Source organism: Engraulis encrasicolus, chromosome 12, assembly GCF_034702125.1.
Source record: "Engraulis encrasicolus isolate BLACKSEA-1 chromosome 12, IST_EnEncr_1.0, whole genome shotgun sequence".
NCBI classification, from domain to species: domain Eukaryota; kingdom Metazoa; phylum Chordata; class Actinopteri; order Clupeiformes; family Engraulidae; genus Engraulis; species Engraulis encrasicolus.
Window position 1 is genome coordinate 48,032,300 of NC_085868.1, and position 14,084 is coordinate 48,046,383.

The 14,084-nt window shown below is 41.6% G+C and overlaps 1 long non-coding RNA gene across 1 annotated transcript; it reads right to left on the bottom strand.

Annotated features, from left to right (window-relative positions):
• Positions 1 to 11,327: 11,327 nt before the first annotated feature.
• Positions 11,328 to 12,096, bottom strand: LOC134460333 (uncharacterized). The gene is made up of 3 exons (XR_010037067.1): positions 12,067 to 12,096; positions 11,586 to 11,616; positions 11,328 to 11,405 (listed from the first exon to the last, which is right to left on the bottom strand). It is a non-coding gene; the product is annotated as an uncharacterized LOC134460333 (long non-coding RNA).
• Positions 12,097 to 14,084: the final 1,988 nt, after the last annotated feature.

Consider the following 14,084-nt stretch of genomic DNA (forward strand, 5'->3'; position numbering starts at 1 on the left):
GGTGTAGTCTGGTGTATTGTAGTGCAGTGTAGTGAAGTGTAGTAACAGCAGATGAACTGATGAGTCTCTCTCAGGAGGCACGAGAGCCAGCACTCCTCTGCTCAACAGCTGCAATTACTAAACTACACACACACACACACAACACACACACACACACACACACACACACACGCACACACACACACACACACACACACACACACACACACACACACACAGCGTTTTAGTGAAACAAACACACGTGCGCGCACGCGCACACACACAGCATCTCAGTGAATCAAAAAACACACACACACACGCACGCACACACACGCACGCACACACACACACACACGCACGCACACACACACACACACACACACACACACACACACACACACACCACGCACACACAGCGTCTCAGTGAAACAAACAAACACACACACACACGAACATGCACACACATACTATCGATCCCCCCATCAGGTGGGGGCGATAACCCAGCATTTACCACTTACTACAAGAGCACTGCTGGCTGCTTTTCAGGGTGGGGTGTGTGTGAATGTGTGTGTGTCTGTGTGTGTGTGCGCGCGCGCGTCCGTGCACACATGTGCGTGTGTGCGTGCGTGTGCATGTGTGTGTGAGCGCATTCCTATGTTGCCCATACTGGGAGACAAACGCACACGGCCACTGCACAAACATTAGTGCTTACAATTCTAAACCTTCAAAACACAGTCCATGTGTGTGATTACACAGGCACTTATTGATCTCTGTGGAATATATAGCGAAAGAAAAAAAAAAGAAATCACAGTTTTCTATTCAACTTGCCATTGGTGTGGAGCGGTGTAAGTCCAGTGTTATTTGCAGCTCGTAAACACATTAGTGGAGCAAAATGCTGACAAGCCTGTCACAGCAAAAGCCACATTAACAGTCACGGGAGTACAGCAGCCACAGTCGGTCGGGCTGTCCAAGCAACAGAATGGGCTCATATTAAACAACATGTGTCCATTTGTGACCATGTGACGAAATGTGTTTTTGCTTACATACAGTACCACCATGGCCGTGTAGTCCTATTATCAGATGGCTGGAAGAGAAAAGAAAAGAAAAGAAAAGAAAAGAAAAGAAAAGAAAAGAAAAGAAAAGAAAAGAAAAGAAAAGAAAAGAAAAGAAGAGAAGAATCGCTTTATTGTTGCTATTTTATAAGACAGGTACAACAACACTTGGGTAACACTTTACAATAAGGTTACATGAGTAATGATGGAATAATGTCTGAAGTAATGACTGATTAATAGTGAATAAACATGTGATTCATGTATGCAGTAATGTCTACTCCATTAGTAATCAATACATAATGATGAATGACTCATGATTGGAATAATAATGATTCACTATGAAGTAAATGTGATATGTCATAAATCATGTGTTAACATTGCGGAAAAAGATCATACCATATCTTTCCGATCATATATGAATCAGACCTTAGTTAACGGTGCAATCGGAATTACTGACCATATGTTTCCATTATTACTGCACCGTTAACTAAGGTCTGATTCATATATGATCGGAAAGATATGGTATGATCTTTTTCCGCAATGTTAACACATGATTTATTAACATTTGGATATCACACCCTTAACTAACCCCTGATGTACCACATTTACTTCATAGTGAGTCATTCATCATTATGTGTCGACTACTAATGGACTAGACATTTCTGCATGCATGAATCACATGTTTATTCACTATTAATCAGTCATTACTTCAGACATTATTCCGTCCTTACTCACGTAACCTTATTGTAAAGTGTCACCAACACTTGTCCATATCTTCCCAGTAAATACTTCACTTCTACATGCAGTGCTATAACTAAGCATTAAGGCCCGCTTGTTATTAATGTACAGTAAAAATAGTAAATAATTCTAACGTTTCCAAATTATACCTGTACTGTATATATTTACTTAAGATACCTATACAGGGTGAGATTTAGGGCTGCACAATTAATCGAAAAATAATCAAAATCGTGATAACATGGTGAAATCGAACTCATGATTTTAATCGTGATTTAATCGTGGCAATAGTGACCTACTTTTGAGAGCGTCCTTGAACCCAGAACATACTGACAGGCTGGTGTTTCTGGCCTGAAATCTGTCCACTTAAGTTTCATGCTATTGCCTTTTCATAATTATTACAATTCATTTTATTTTGCTCATCCCGTATGTAATTCTTTCTTGGTTATATTTCATCTTGTTATAATTTTCAAAAAAATCTGCAAAAATCAATGATCGTGATTAATAATCGTGATTATGATTTTGACCAAAATAATCGTGATTATGATTTTTTTCATAATCGTGCAGCCCTAGTGAGATTTGTTTAAAAATACAAGAGCGGGCCCAGCTGTAGCTCTAACAGTAGGGCACTGGACTGCTACACCGCTGGCCCGGGTTCGATTCCTGCCCGCGTCATTTGCCGATCCTTCCCCATCTCTCTCTCAACTCACTTCCTGTCTCTCCTCCACTATCCTATCGTGAAAAATCGTGGAGATATCAAAAACAGAAGGGGGGACAATTCTACCAATCCCACCAACCATAAAAAGCTCACACCCTGCCAAAGGTAACCTGCACTTAAATCCCCAGAAGACCCTAACAGTACAACCAGAGAGAGTAGAGAGAGAGAGGTTCCATTGGCCCATTGTTTCCAGGTTCTATTATTGTAAGAGGGAGGTAGGGGAAATCCCCCTTTAGGCAGACCTAGGCAGACCTAAGGACTGTTCTATTCAATGCTAGGAGCATTATGACACACCCCTTTAGGCAGACTGGAACCTGGTCATGTTAGGTGCCCATAGCAACCTATTACATTGGCATATCTCTATATACTTAAATAATCTCTGGTACAACTATGTGCTTACAATTCTTCTTTCACCCAATACTGTCACTAAACTGAACAACTGTACACTGACAACTCAACCACGAACTACGTGTACATTTCCCATGCAGAGAAATACATAAATCCTTACAAATTCTCTTCATGGTCTCATCTGAAATGATTCCACCTTGCATAAAGTGGCTTTTATTGCTGCACAGACGCGCTTTTGTGTGTGCACTTTTCAGTGTGCCGAAATGTGTGTGCGCAATAATAAAAGCCACTTTCTGCAAGGTGCGGCCTCTTTTTTTGTGGCAAATTTGAGTCTACCATTTGGGCCAACACCCTGTAACAACAAGTGAGTGAATCCTGCTCCCACCTATACATTTGACTCATCTCAAATGATCCCGTGGCTCTGCCAATTCAAAAATGATCTACAAGTCTGAGACACACACAGAAGTAAACGAAATAAACTCATTTCTACCACTGGCCTGGATCCATTGAACCCACTCACCACCAACACCAGACACTACACAGTAAAAAAGGCAGAGTGAATTTAACACTCAGAGTTGATTTAACATCTTCTGTATTGTATTTGGTCCCATAGAACTCTCTCAGTGTTGAATTAACACTACGTTTTTTTAGCGTGAGCAAAATGAAAGAGGCCATTCCATTTTCACGGAGAAAAACAGGAAGACACTCCAGCGTGTTGTGAACACAGCGAAGAAGATCATTGGAGTACCACTCCCCTCCCTGCAGGACATTTACACCGCACGCCTCACCCGAAAAGCACTGATGATCATCAAAGACACAAGCCACCCTGCACACAAACTGTTCAGCCTCCTGCCCTCTGGAAAGAGGTACAGGCGCCTCCGTTCCCGTACCACCAGGCTTGCAAGCAGCACGATGCATCAAGCAATCAAGATACTGAACACTCAACCCACTCTCCCTTCACTGTCAGCCTCTAGCCAGCCAGGCCACTGACAACGCTCCCCCCCCTCATCCCCACCACCATATCTGCGACTGAACATTCCACCTGCACTACTACATCTGTGACTGAACTTTCAACCTGCACTAACTCAAAACATGCACACACACACACACACACACACACACACACACACACACACAGCCACACACACACACACACACACACACACACACACACACAAACACACACACACACACACACACACACACAAAACCCAAACATACACACACTGACACACAACTCATACTCACACACATACACACACACACACACACACACATACACAGGTACACACACACAGACGCACACCGCACTTTCTACCTGCACTAAACACACACACACACACACACACACACACACACACACACACACACACACACGCACACAAAACACATACAAACACACACACACACACACATACTGCTGCTGGTGTATTTAATAAAACCTTTTTTAATTATTTATTTTCTTCAAATGCTACTATTACTATGTCAGAACGCTATAAAGGACTTTTAGAAAAAAAAAAGCACAACAAAATACCTCCTCTTAATGTATGTTCTCTACAAGTCTTCTGTTGTCCAGTCTTGCACTTTAAATGTCTGTATGAGCAATGTCTACGTCCATACTGTCTATGTCCATGTATGAGTACTGTCTATGTCTATACTGTCTATGTCCTTACCTAGATTAGTCTATGTCTGCATGGGAGAGCAAGAAACGCAATTTCAAATTCTTTGTATGACCAGTGCATGTAAAGAAATTGACAATAAACTTGACTTGACTTGACTTGACTTTTACCACCAGCCCCTCGCCCCTTTCCCCTCCTTTTATATCCCTATCGGCCCCATACATCTCCAACCCAGCACATCCTCTCTCTCTCTCTCTCTCTCTCTCTCTCTCTCTCTCTCTCTCTCTCTCACTACACTATAGTACACTATAGCATTGCCATCACTCACCCCCTTAACGCCCCTCCATCACCTAAAGATGGTTGCCCCTGCTCGCATCCATCCGTCGATACACCCTCGAGGGCCCTTTGTGCTAATCACCGCATGGAGATAGCAAGAAGAGCCAGCAAGGTTAATGGCCAGCAGGAAGGGATAGAGCACTAGTGACTGAGCACATGAGGGGGATCTTGATAAGCTGGTCCAAGCGGTGATGCCATGGATGCTGTGGTCCTGGCCTGCAACCTACTATGTGCTGTATCTCCCATCTCCCCATCTTCTCTAGAGGTGTGTCGTTCACGAACGAGCCGGTTCTTTTGAACGGCTCCCTGAAGTGAACGATGGGAACCGGATCACAGCTGAAGGGAGCCACTCAACTGTTATTTCGTTCATTTTTCATTCATTTTAAGCATGTGACCTCGACCAGAGTAATTCAATTTGGGAAAAAAACACAATTGTTTGCCTTAAAGAGTGGCAAAAACGGTATTTAGAAGCAGGAGAATAATCAGTTGTTGTTTGGACAAAATTTCCTTGAGGTGGAGTCAAAATATTACATTCTAAACACTGAATAAATAATTTTAAAAAGAGCCAAAAGAGCCAGTTTTTTTAACTGCTCTTTGAAAGGAACGAGCCACTAAGATCCGGATCCCGCTAAAGAGCCATAAATCCCATCTCTAATCTTCTCCCACCCCCCGGCTCCTCATCCAGTCTCAGCATCAGGGAGGTTGACCGTGGGTTTTGGGCAAAGAGGCCAGTTGTCCCAAACTCAGAGAGAAGGGAAGCCAAGAATTGGGTCCCCATTGCCTTGTATGTATGAGTGGTGGGGCTTTTCAGATGACTTTGTCCTGGGCCCGACCAAAGTTGCAAGTGGCACTGCTAATATCTCCCATCTTTCGATCTTCTCCCACCCCCCTCACTGTCCCCCTAACCCAGTGTATGTGTATACAGAAAGCGGCACACACACACACACACACACACAAACACACACATACACACACACACAGAGCAAAAGTACTGATCAATGTGTGGGGTCTCGAAGGCCATGCGTCTCCCGATTGTATAACAGACATATCACCCGCCCCACCACCCTTCAGATGAGCCGCATTCATGGGCTATGGCGATAGTATATGGCCCGCCTCGGTGTGCTCAAAGAGACCGGAGGGGGGGACCACAGCGCTTTTGTGTCCCTGCCACTGCTCCTTCAGATTTATGATGTCCAATTACAAAAGGGCTCTACAGCAGACCAGCCTCCATTAGCCTATCAAATTCTTTAATGGTTGTTTGTTGAATAGGTTATCAACCTTTTTCAAAGGCCACCGAGAATTTACTGCCCTGAGCATTCACAACAAAGCGATGGAGGGGAAGGGTCTTTTTTTTCCCTAGTCCCGACCACGACGAGAGATACAAGCATGAAGGACAGATCGTTTAAAGACAACGAGTTTCATTTCCTATTAGTAGTTACTGCTTTGCGTTAACAAAAGCCCCTATTGAATGCATTGTGACCTCTTTTTCTATTTATGTTTTCTGTCCTTATTGGTGCTGCATTGTGTTTTTCTGTAAGCATACGTTTTAACACTGTTCTTCTTTCGCCGTGCCACGGCAGAGCCTACACAGTAAAAAATGCAGTGTTAATTCAACACTTAGAGAGTATTCGGGGACCAAATAAACTCTAGGAGGTGTTAAATTGACTCTGTTAGTGTTGCATTAACACTGCAGTTTTTACTGTGTATACCCGCCTGAGAAAATGCAAGCAAAAGATTACAGTACACGCTCTGCCTTGTACAAACAGTTCCGGTGACCCAAAAAATGTGCAGCAGACGGCGCGTTTAAGTGAACAGCGCGTTTGGGCAGGAACGAACGCTTTATCTGTTCCAATTGGGACATCTAGCGTGATCTTATTCTGTCATATCTTCTGTCAAACTGCCATAGCTACATGACATGAAAATAACAGACCAAAAAAAAGATACAGCGGGTATGCAAGATACCACTGTGGTATGCCAATGCAATTGATGCCATTATAGGCTACTTTTGTAAATATAGGCCTACAGTTAGGTAGGCTATACAGCAGGTGCCTTTATAAAGGGCACTGCATCTATGGATGAGGAGGGTGTACAGAGACCTCACCGTTTCTTACACGTATTTTACATAGGCCTACCTAAATCAATTGTCTGCAATAAGAATAAGAACAAGAATAATACGCTTGAATAGAACAATTTTACCTAGAACTAGGTCTAGCCCATTTCAGCCAATTATTAGGGATTATTTCGGTCTCTTGTGGTTTATCCCACCAACCCATGAATCATATCCCCATATCTTGCACCATAAATGATTTTTGGGAAAGACTTTAACCACTAGGTTTAGCATACACCTGGCTATTTTACAAAAGAGCAGTTGAAGATAGTACAAGAAAGAGTTCACCTCACATCCAATAAGCCTACTGTCATGGCAACGGGCGATGAAGTTTGCAGCATGCTGAGTCATGGGATGGGACCATTTCACTTGACACTGACACAGTGGTGGTTATGCAGATGTCAGCTCAGATGTCCAACACTTGAAATGCCTGTTTCTGTTATATTTCTGTAAAGATAGATAGGCTACACACAACATTTGAATAGGCTAAGGCTACAACTGAAATAGTGGAGTAGGCTAAGTCTCACTTGATGACAGCATGAGCACAATGGTCAGTCAAATGCATTCTCAGCTACTGCAGATAGGCCTACAATAGGACTAGAGCTCTAGGCCTACTTACGTTTCATGACATTAGGCCTACATGCATTCGTTTGATACGGTGATGCTAGTATACAAACCTAATTTCTCTGGTGTCGGCAGGTATGCTGATGGCTGGCTACTCCGTCAGATATCAACACGCGATGGATTTTCTTTTGAGTCTTTCAGCTTGCCTGCCACGTGTGTATCCGGCCGGCGATCCAAATAGAAGAGGGAAAATAAACCAGCTAGACGTTGTGTTCACCGTGCTGGCAAGAGAGACCTCGTAAATTTAGCACGTCGTCTGAAATTCAATCGCCAAATCAAACAGAAAAGCGCGCGCCCGTGCCATGGACAGACACAGAAATGAGACACTGTAGCCTTGGTAAGGCCTATGTGGCGATAGCAATTAAATTACGGCGCAACAGCACTGTAGCCCGCAGGAAAACTCGAAAATGCCCAAACTATGTGAAGCATTTTTTCCGAGCATGTAAAATACACAGCTTCTCTTCTCGTTTGGACAACCTGTTGAGACTGCGCTCTAATGAAACAAACTTTCGCGCCAAATTGACCAGACAAATTACAAGGCCAAAGGGCACAGATTGTCATAGACAATTACCCAGCTATTATTTTACTTTAAATTAGGCATATTTTTCCATGTTCTTGTTTCTTTTGTTGTATTAAAATGTAAAGTGAAGATCAAAAATGGCATCTGTTGATCTGTGGCCTAGGCCTAATTGAGTGGTCACTCTAAGGGTTTCCATTATTTTATTTCATTTTTAACTTGAACTAAAGCTGAAAACCTTTTTTACATATCATGTTTCCCCCTTGATACAACAAAAATGTCACAGAGTGCACAACGAAAGATGCCTATGGGTGTTTTAACCAAATAATTGCCTTTCCAACATTAAATGCCTGCCTGGATAAGTCTGGTTTCTGGGCCAATCACAGCACAGAAACAGCTCTAATTGAAGTTATGTCCAACATACCTATTAGTTCTTCTGACGCTGGCAAAACATCAGTCTTAGACAAGTGCAGCTTTTGACACTGTTGACCATGACATATTACTTCATTGACTTGAACACTGGGTTGACTGTATCAGTACTGTTATCAATTGGTTTCAGGCATACCTATAAACAGCCATAGGCGTACTTCATGTCTGATGTCTTTGAGCTGCGGGGTATCCCAGGACTCCATTTTAGGGCCATTACTATTCAACCTTTACATGCTACCACTTTCACGAATAATGAAGAAAAACACAATGAATTACCATAGCTATGCCGACGATACCCAACTTTACCTATCCATACCACCTAATGACTATGTCCCCCTTAGATCTGTCTATGCCTGCATTAACCAAATCGACAAATGGATGTCAGCAAAGCAAAGGATACTGTCAAAAATCATGGTGTTCTTATCGACAGTGAACTCAACATAGTGGCATGTTTCAGTGGTATATACACCAACCTCTGAGGTCAGTGCAAAAAACCTGCTGGTCCTTCCAATAAACAAAGTCTGGTGAGGCAGCTTTTTTTTTATTTTATTTAATTGGGAAACTCCAACTCCCATTGTCATTGTGACACAGCACTCCACAGCACACAAGTGAACACTGCACACTGCACACAACGAAATTGCATTTATGCCTCACCCGTGCAAGGGGGCGCTCCATGGGGAGCAGTGCGGTGGGACGGTACCATGCTCAGGGTACCTCAGTCATGGAGGAAGATGGGGCAGAGCACTGGTTGATTACTCCCCCCGCCAACCTGGCGGGTCGGGAGTCGAACCGGCAACCTCTGGGATGCAAGTCTGACGCCCTAACCGCTCACCCATGACTGCCCATATATATTTTAGCTATTACTGTGCCGTGAAGCTCTGGAGCCAGCTTCCAGACAACATAAAAAATGCCCCAAAGACAAACTGTTTAAAAACCAGACTTAACTCAAAACGAAGCTGTTCAGTGATGTTGTCTTTTAGTGGCCCTGTTTTGATTTCTTGCTTTAAACAATTTTATCAATGATCATTTTCTGCTTTTATTCTCTCCTGCTATTTTATTCCTTTTTCCTTGTCTTTGCCACAATCATGTGCTTTTATCTGTGTACTTCATTTCTGTCTTTTATTTCTGTTTTTTTTGTACATAAGAACATAAGCACATAAAATCCCATATATTGTATTGTACAGAATTTGGAAAAGCATAAGACATTTTGATCAAACGTTCATTTATTGTTCTAGGCCAATAACCTGATGGCTACTCTAGCTCGCCATGCCACTGATACTTCCTGCTCACCCACAGAAAGAAAAAAAGAAGAGAAAAATGAGAGATTGTGGTACATTTCTGGCATAAAACGAGAGGGTGAAAGGTTAAAGAGACAAACGCAGAAGCAGCACAATCAGGCATGACATGCACCATTAAACTCATTTGGGCTTTTTTTTTATAGACAAAGAGGAGCGTGACCAAGCGTCATGTCACGGTGGCACAGCTATTCCCCAGTGGGGGCCAGTGGGGAGAGGAGAGGGCAGTGAGAGGGCTTGCTCCGACTCCTGTACTCTCTAGTCCCCTCGCATTAGCTCCCATAATGACTGTGTTTTTCCTCACAATGGGTGCTCAGGGGTCAGACCAACTCACTGAACACGATTGCCTGGAAAAAGTTACATGATTTTTTTTTCTGAAACCCAACTGATGCAGCTGCTGCTGGCCACTTGATAGGATTTTTTTTCTGGATAGTAGAATGGATAATTCATTGGGGACAGGGGTTAGACTTTATGCTAACTGCTTCACTGATGTGACATTGAAATTATTATTTCATTAGGCATATTTGTATAGTGACACAACCGTTCTACATCAGGAGAAGAGTCTTTGGTGTTAAAGCAGTACATTATGAAGACTTATGATTCTTAAGGAAGATTCATATACCAATGTGTCATTATCACATTTTATATGATTAATACATTTTTCTTTGTGCTAAAGACACCACCTGAACAAAAATGAAGGTAGAGAGCAAAAAGCATCATACGAGAGTTTCCTGAAAATGGATAGTCTTTGTGGAAATACAACAGATCCGCAGTGACCTCTAGTGGCTCACATCTAACAATGCAATTACAGAACTGTACATAGTACGCTCACACTTCTTTGGCCATCTACAAATTTGTATCAGGTTAACGGATGGGGCGATAAACACATCAAATAAAAATATTGTTGTTATTGGAGGTATAAAACAACAGTGATGCTAAAATAATCAGTAGTTTTTCACAAGCAAACAAATAATCAGGATGAACAGCCTCTGTCTATGTTCATGTTTTATTTTTGAAACAACACTGTCCTCTGCTGGTGATCATTGGTGCAGTTGAGATTAAATTAACTTCCTTATTTTTTGACTACAGGGGCAATTGGCAAATTAAAAGACAGCTGATTTATAATGATCTATTATAGCATTGTATCCGTCAGTTTCTGCTAGTCTCTGTGTGTATTGTGAAAAGATGAGTAACTGAGCACTGATTAAAAGATTTATTGTATAGGCCCCTAGGCGTACAGATAAAATAAAATCCAATGTAATGAATAAGATATTACTATTATGCTCACAATAGGCCTATTAATCAATTACCAATTTATGTTTACTGATGTGTGAAAAAACTGATCAGGCTTAGTGGGCATATTTCAAGGGGGAAAATGCAATATGTCAACACACAAAAATGAGCACAGAAAAGGTGGGCCATTGGTATGTTTTAGTAGCAGAAACCAGGGTGGTGCAACCCCAGCAAATGGCACTGTTGCATGGATTTAAAGGGTTTTTTACAGTTTCATCTGAGATGCATATTCATTGTACATGCATTAATCATTCTTTATTCATTTATGTACACAAGCTGTGTTTGTACCATCTGACATGTGCTGTAAAAAGGTCTATCATCCAGGTATGTATGTTGCCATGTTGTCAAAAAATCTGTAAAGGAATTAAAGATTACTTCTTTATAAATGATGAATGCCATCATTTGCAGAAGAATATGGGGCGGAAGTTGTAATAGCTGACCATTGTGTTAGGCCTATGGTGCTTATGTATCTTATGTAGATTAAAATGGAAGCTGAAATACTGAAATATAAATCCATAATTTGTTTTGGTCACCTCTGGTTTTCAAAGTGGGGGGCGGTAACTCCTGGGGGGCCACGAGGGGGTGCAAGGGGATCCAAGGCAGATTGGGAGGAAAGACAAAATAAATAATTGAATAAATTGAATAACTGAGTACGCCAAAATAAGTTCAACAATATTCCCTCTTAGAATGTACTGTATAATCTACTGCACCTCTGAACAGTACTACTATATTATTGCTGATATCATTTGATACTTATGGTGCATTCCAGTCCCAAATCATCCAAGTAGGAGATCGCACTTATCCAACCTCCTACTACGATAAAAGCTCTGGAACGCCAGTCGAAGTGGGAGCTCCAACTAGCGAGGTCGGGGTGACTCGCACTACTCCCACCTCAACAAATCGAAGTCGGATAATAATGGCGGCCCCCATGGAACCGTTATTTAAAATGTCAATAAATAGTGAAACTCCATTTCTCTTTTATGCAGCTGTTCCAAACACAGCCATTTTACTCACCATTTTACTCAGCATAATCTTCGTGTTTTTTTTGCTCGTATCAAAACACCTCGCGGCAGTTGCCATGGATGTAGAACTTCCACTTCAACTGTCAGGAACAGCAGCTGAAATGTCCAGGTAGGATAAGTGCGATGTCCTACTAGGATGATTTTGGACTGCAATGCACCATGAGTCACTGCATGGTCATGATGATGATGATGATGATGATGACGATGATGATAATGATGATGTTGATGATGTTGATGATGATAATGATGATGATGATGATGATGATGATTATAATGATGATTATGATGATGACAATGTTAAGCTGCTGTGACTCCCTCTTTCTCAACTTAATTTATTACTATTTTAGTCTTTTCCTCCTTTTATGATTCTGCCAACACTGTAGGCCTACTTGTGTTTTTAAAGGGACACTGTGCAGGAAATTGTCAAAAAAGGTACTGCAACTATGCTGCTCATTGAGACTGGGCTGCCTATTGCCGAATTTGAGCTTTACATGAAAGTTTACTGAGTAATAAACAAATATTTTCTAGTATGGTCCAAGTACAGTCATTTTGGCAGCTAAAAATAGCTATAGAATTTTTCCGGTCATAATTAATACTTAGAATTTGATGCTGGTGGTAGGCTAAGTATTCATGAAAGAGGTAACATTAGTGAATGGGCAGCATGAATTCAGAAAATAAACAACTAAAAATCTCACACAGTGTCCCTTTAAGCACTTTCACTAATATATTTAGGCTATTTGGACAGAAATATATCTTTTTTTTTTTTTTTTACTTCTTGGCCTGTATGTATGTCATCTACTTTTGCACAAGCTGTAGCCTATGTATGTTACTGCTGCACATGAATTTCCACGGTGGAATAATAAAGGGAATACTTGCTTACTTACATACTTACATACTTACTTATAGGCTATGGTTGTGAAAGGAGTGCACAGAAAGAATAGTGTGACACGACCCATGTAAGGGGGGGGCCTTGGCTGGAATCTACCAGCATATGGTAGGCCTTGTCATGGTAAAGTTTGGGAATCCCTGTTCTAAAGGACTCAAAGTCCCAGAAGGCTTTGGGATGAGTGAGGAGGGCTTCCGGATCATGGCTGCCTCCTGTGGACTAAAAAGGTAACTACTACAGAAAGGTTTATGCAGCCTGCACAGTAAAAAAAAAATACAGCGTTAATTCAATAATTTGAACACTTCAGGGCCTGTATGCACTGTAGGACCAAATGCATTCTAGGAGATGTTAAATTCACTCTGTAAGTGTTGACACAACATTGAATGTTTACTGTGTGATGTTCTTGGCTGCATGCTATAATATTTTTCCTGTCTATTTTTGTACAAATAACAGTAACAGAACCAGAAGCAAAGGCTATACTATTACCTATTACTATCATGTCAAATGAAGGCCTCTGACGTTCTGATCGTGTGATCATATGCTGCTCCTGGATATGAAGCCTCAACAAACTAAAATGTGTTTTTATATTCATCCTTGGAAGACTTTTTATATTCATCCTTGGAAGACTTTTTTTATTCATCCTTGGAAGACTTTATATGCATGCTTGGAAGACTTTTTATATTCATGCTTGGAAGACTTTTTTTCATACAGTTGTATGACAGAATAGCTTTCGCATTACATCATACCCACAGTCAAGACATATGATGTAGGACATTGTCATAAGAACATCCCAACTGCAACGCACCATCACATAAATGTAAGGGGAAAACACAAACACACCAACAGCAAACAACATTCAGTTATTTTGCTACATCAACCCCTTAATCCCTTTGCGCAGAGCATGTTATAACCTTACTGTCACCAAAATTTTAAGGGCTATGTCTTAATCCGTTAGTAAGGCTCTCGGCAATGTCATAGCAATGTTGTTATGATGTAGTGGAGTATTTTCAGCAAATAATGAATAGGCCCGTCGGCGACACCACCTGAGGCTGGGACACACTACCCCTGTTATGAATGATCTGTTAGCAGAATGGCAATGACCAAGTCGTAATGTATTACTAAAG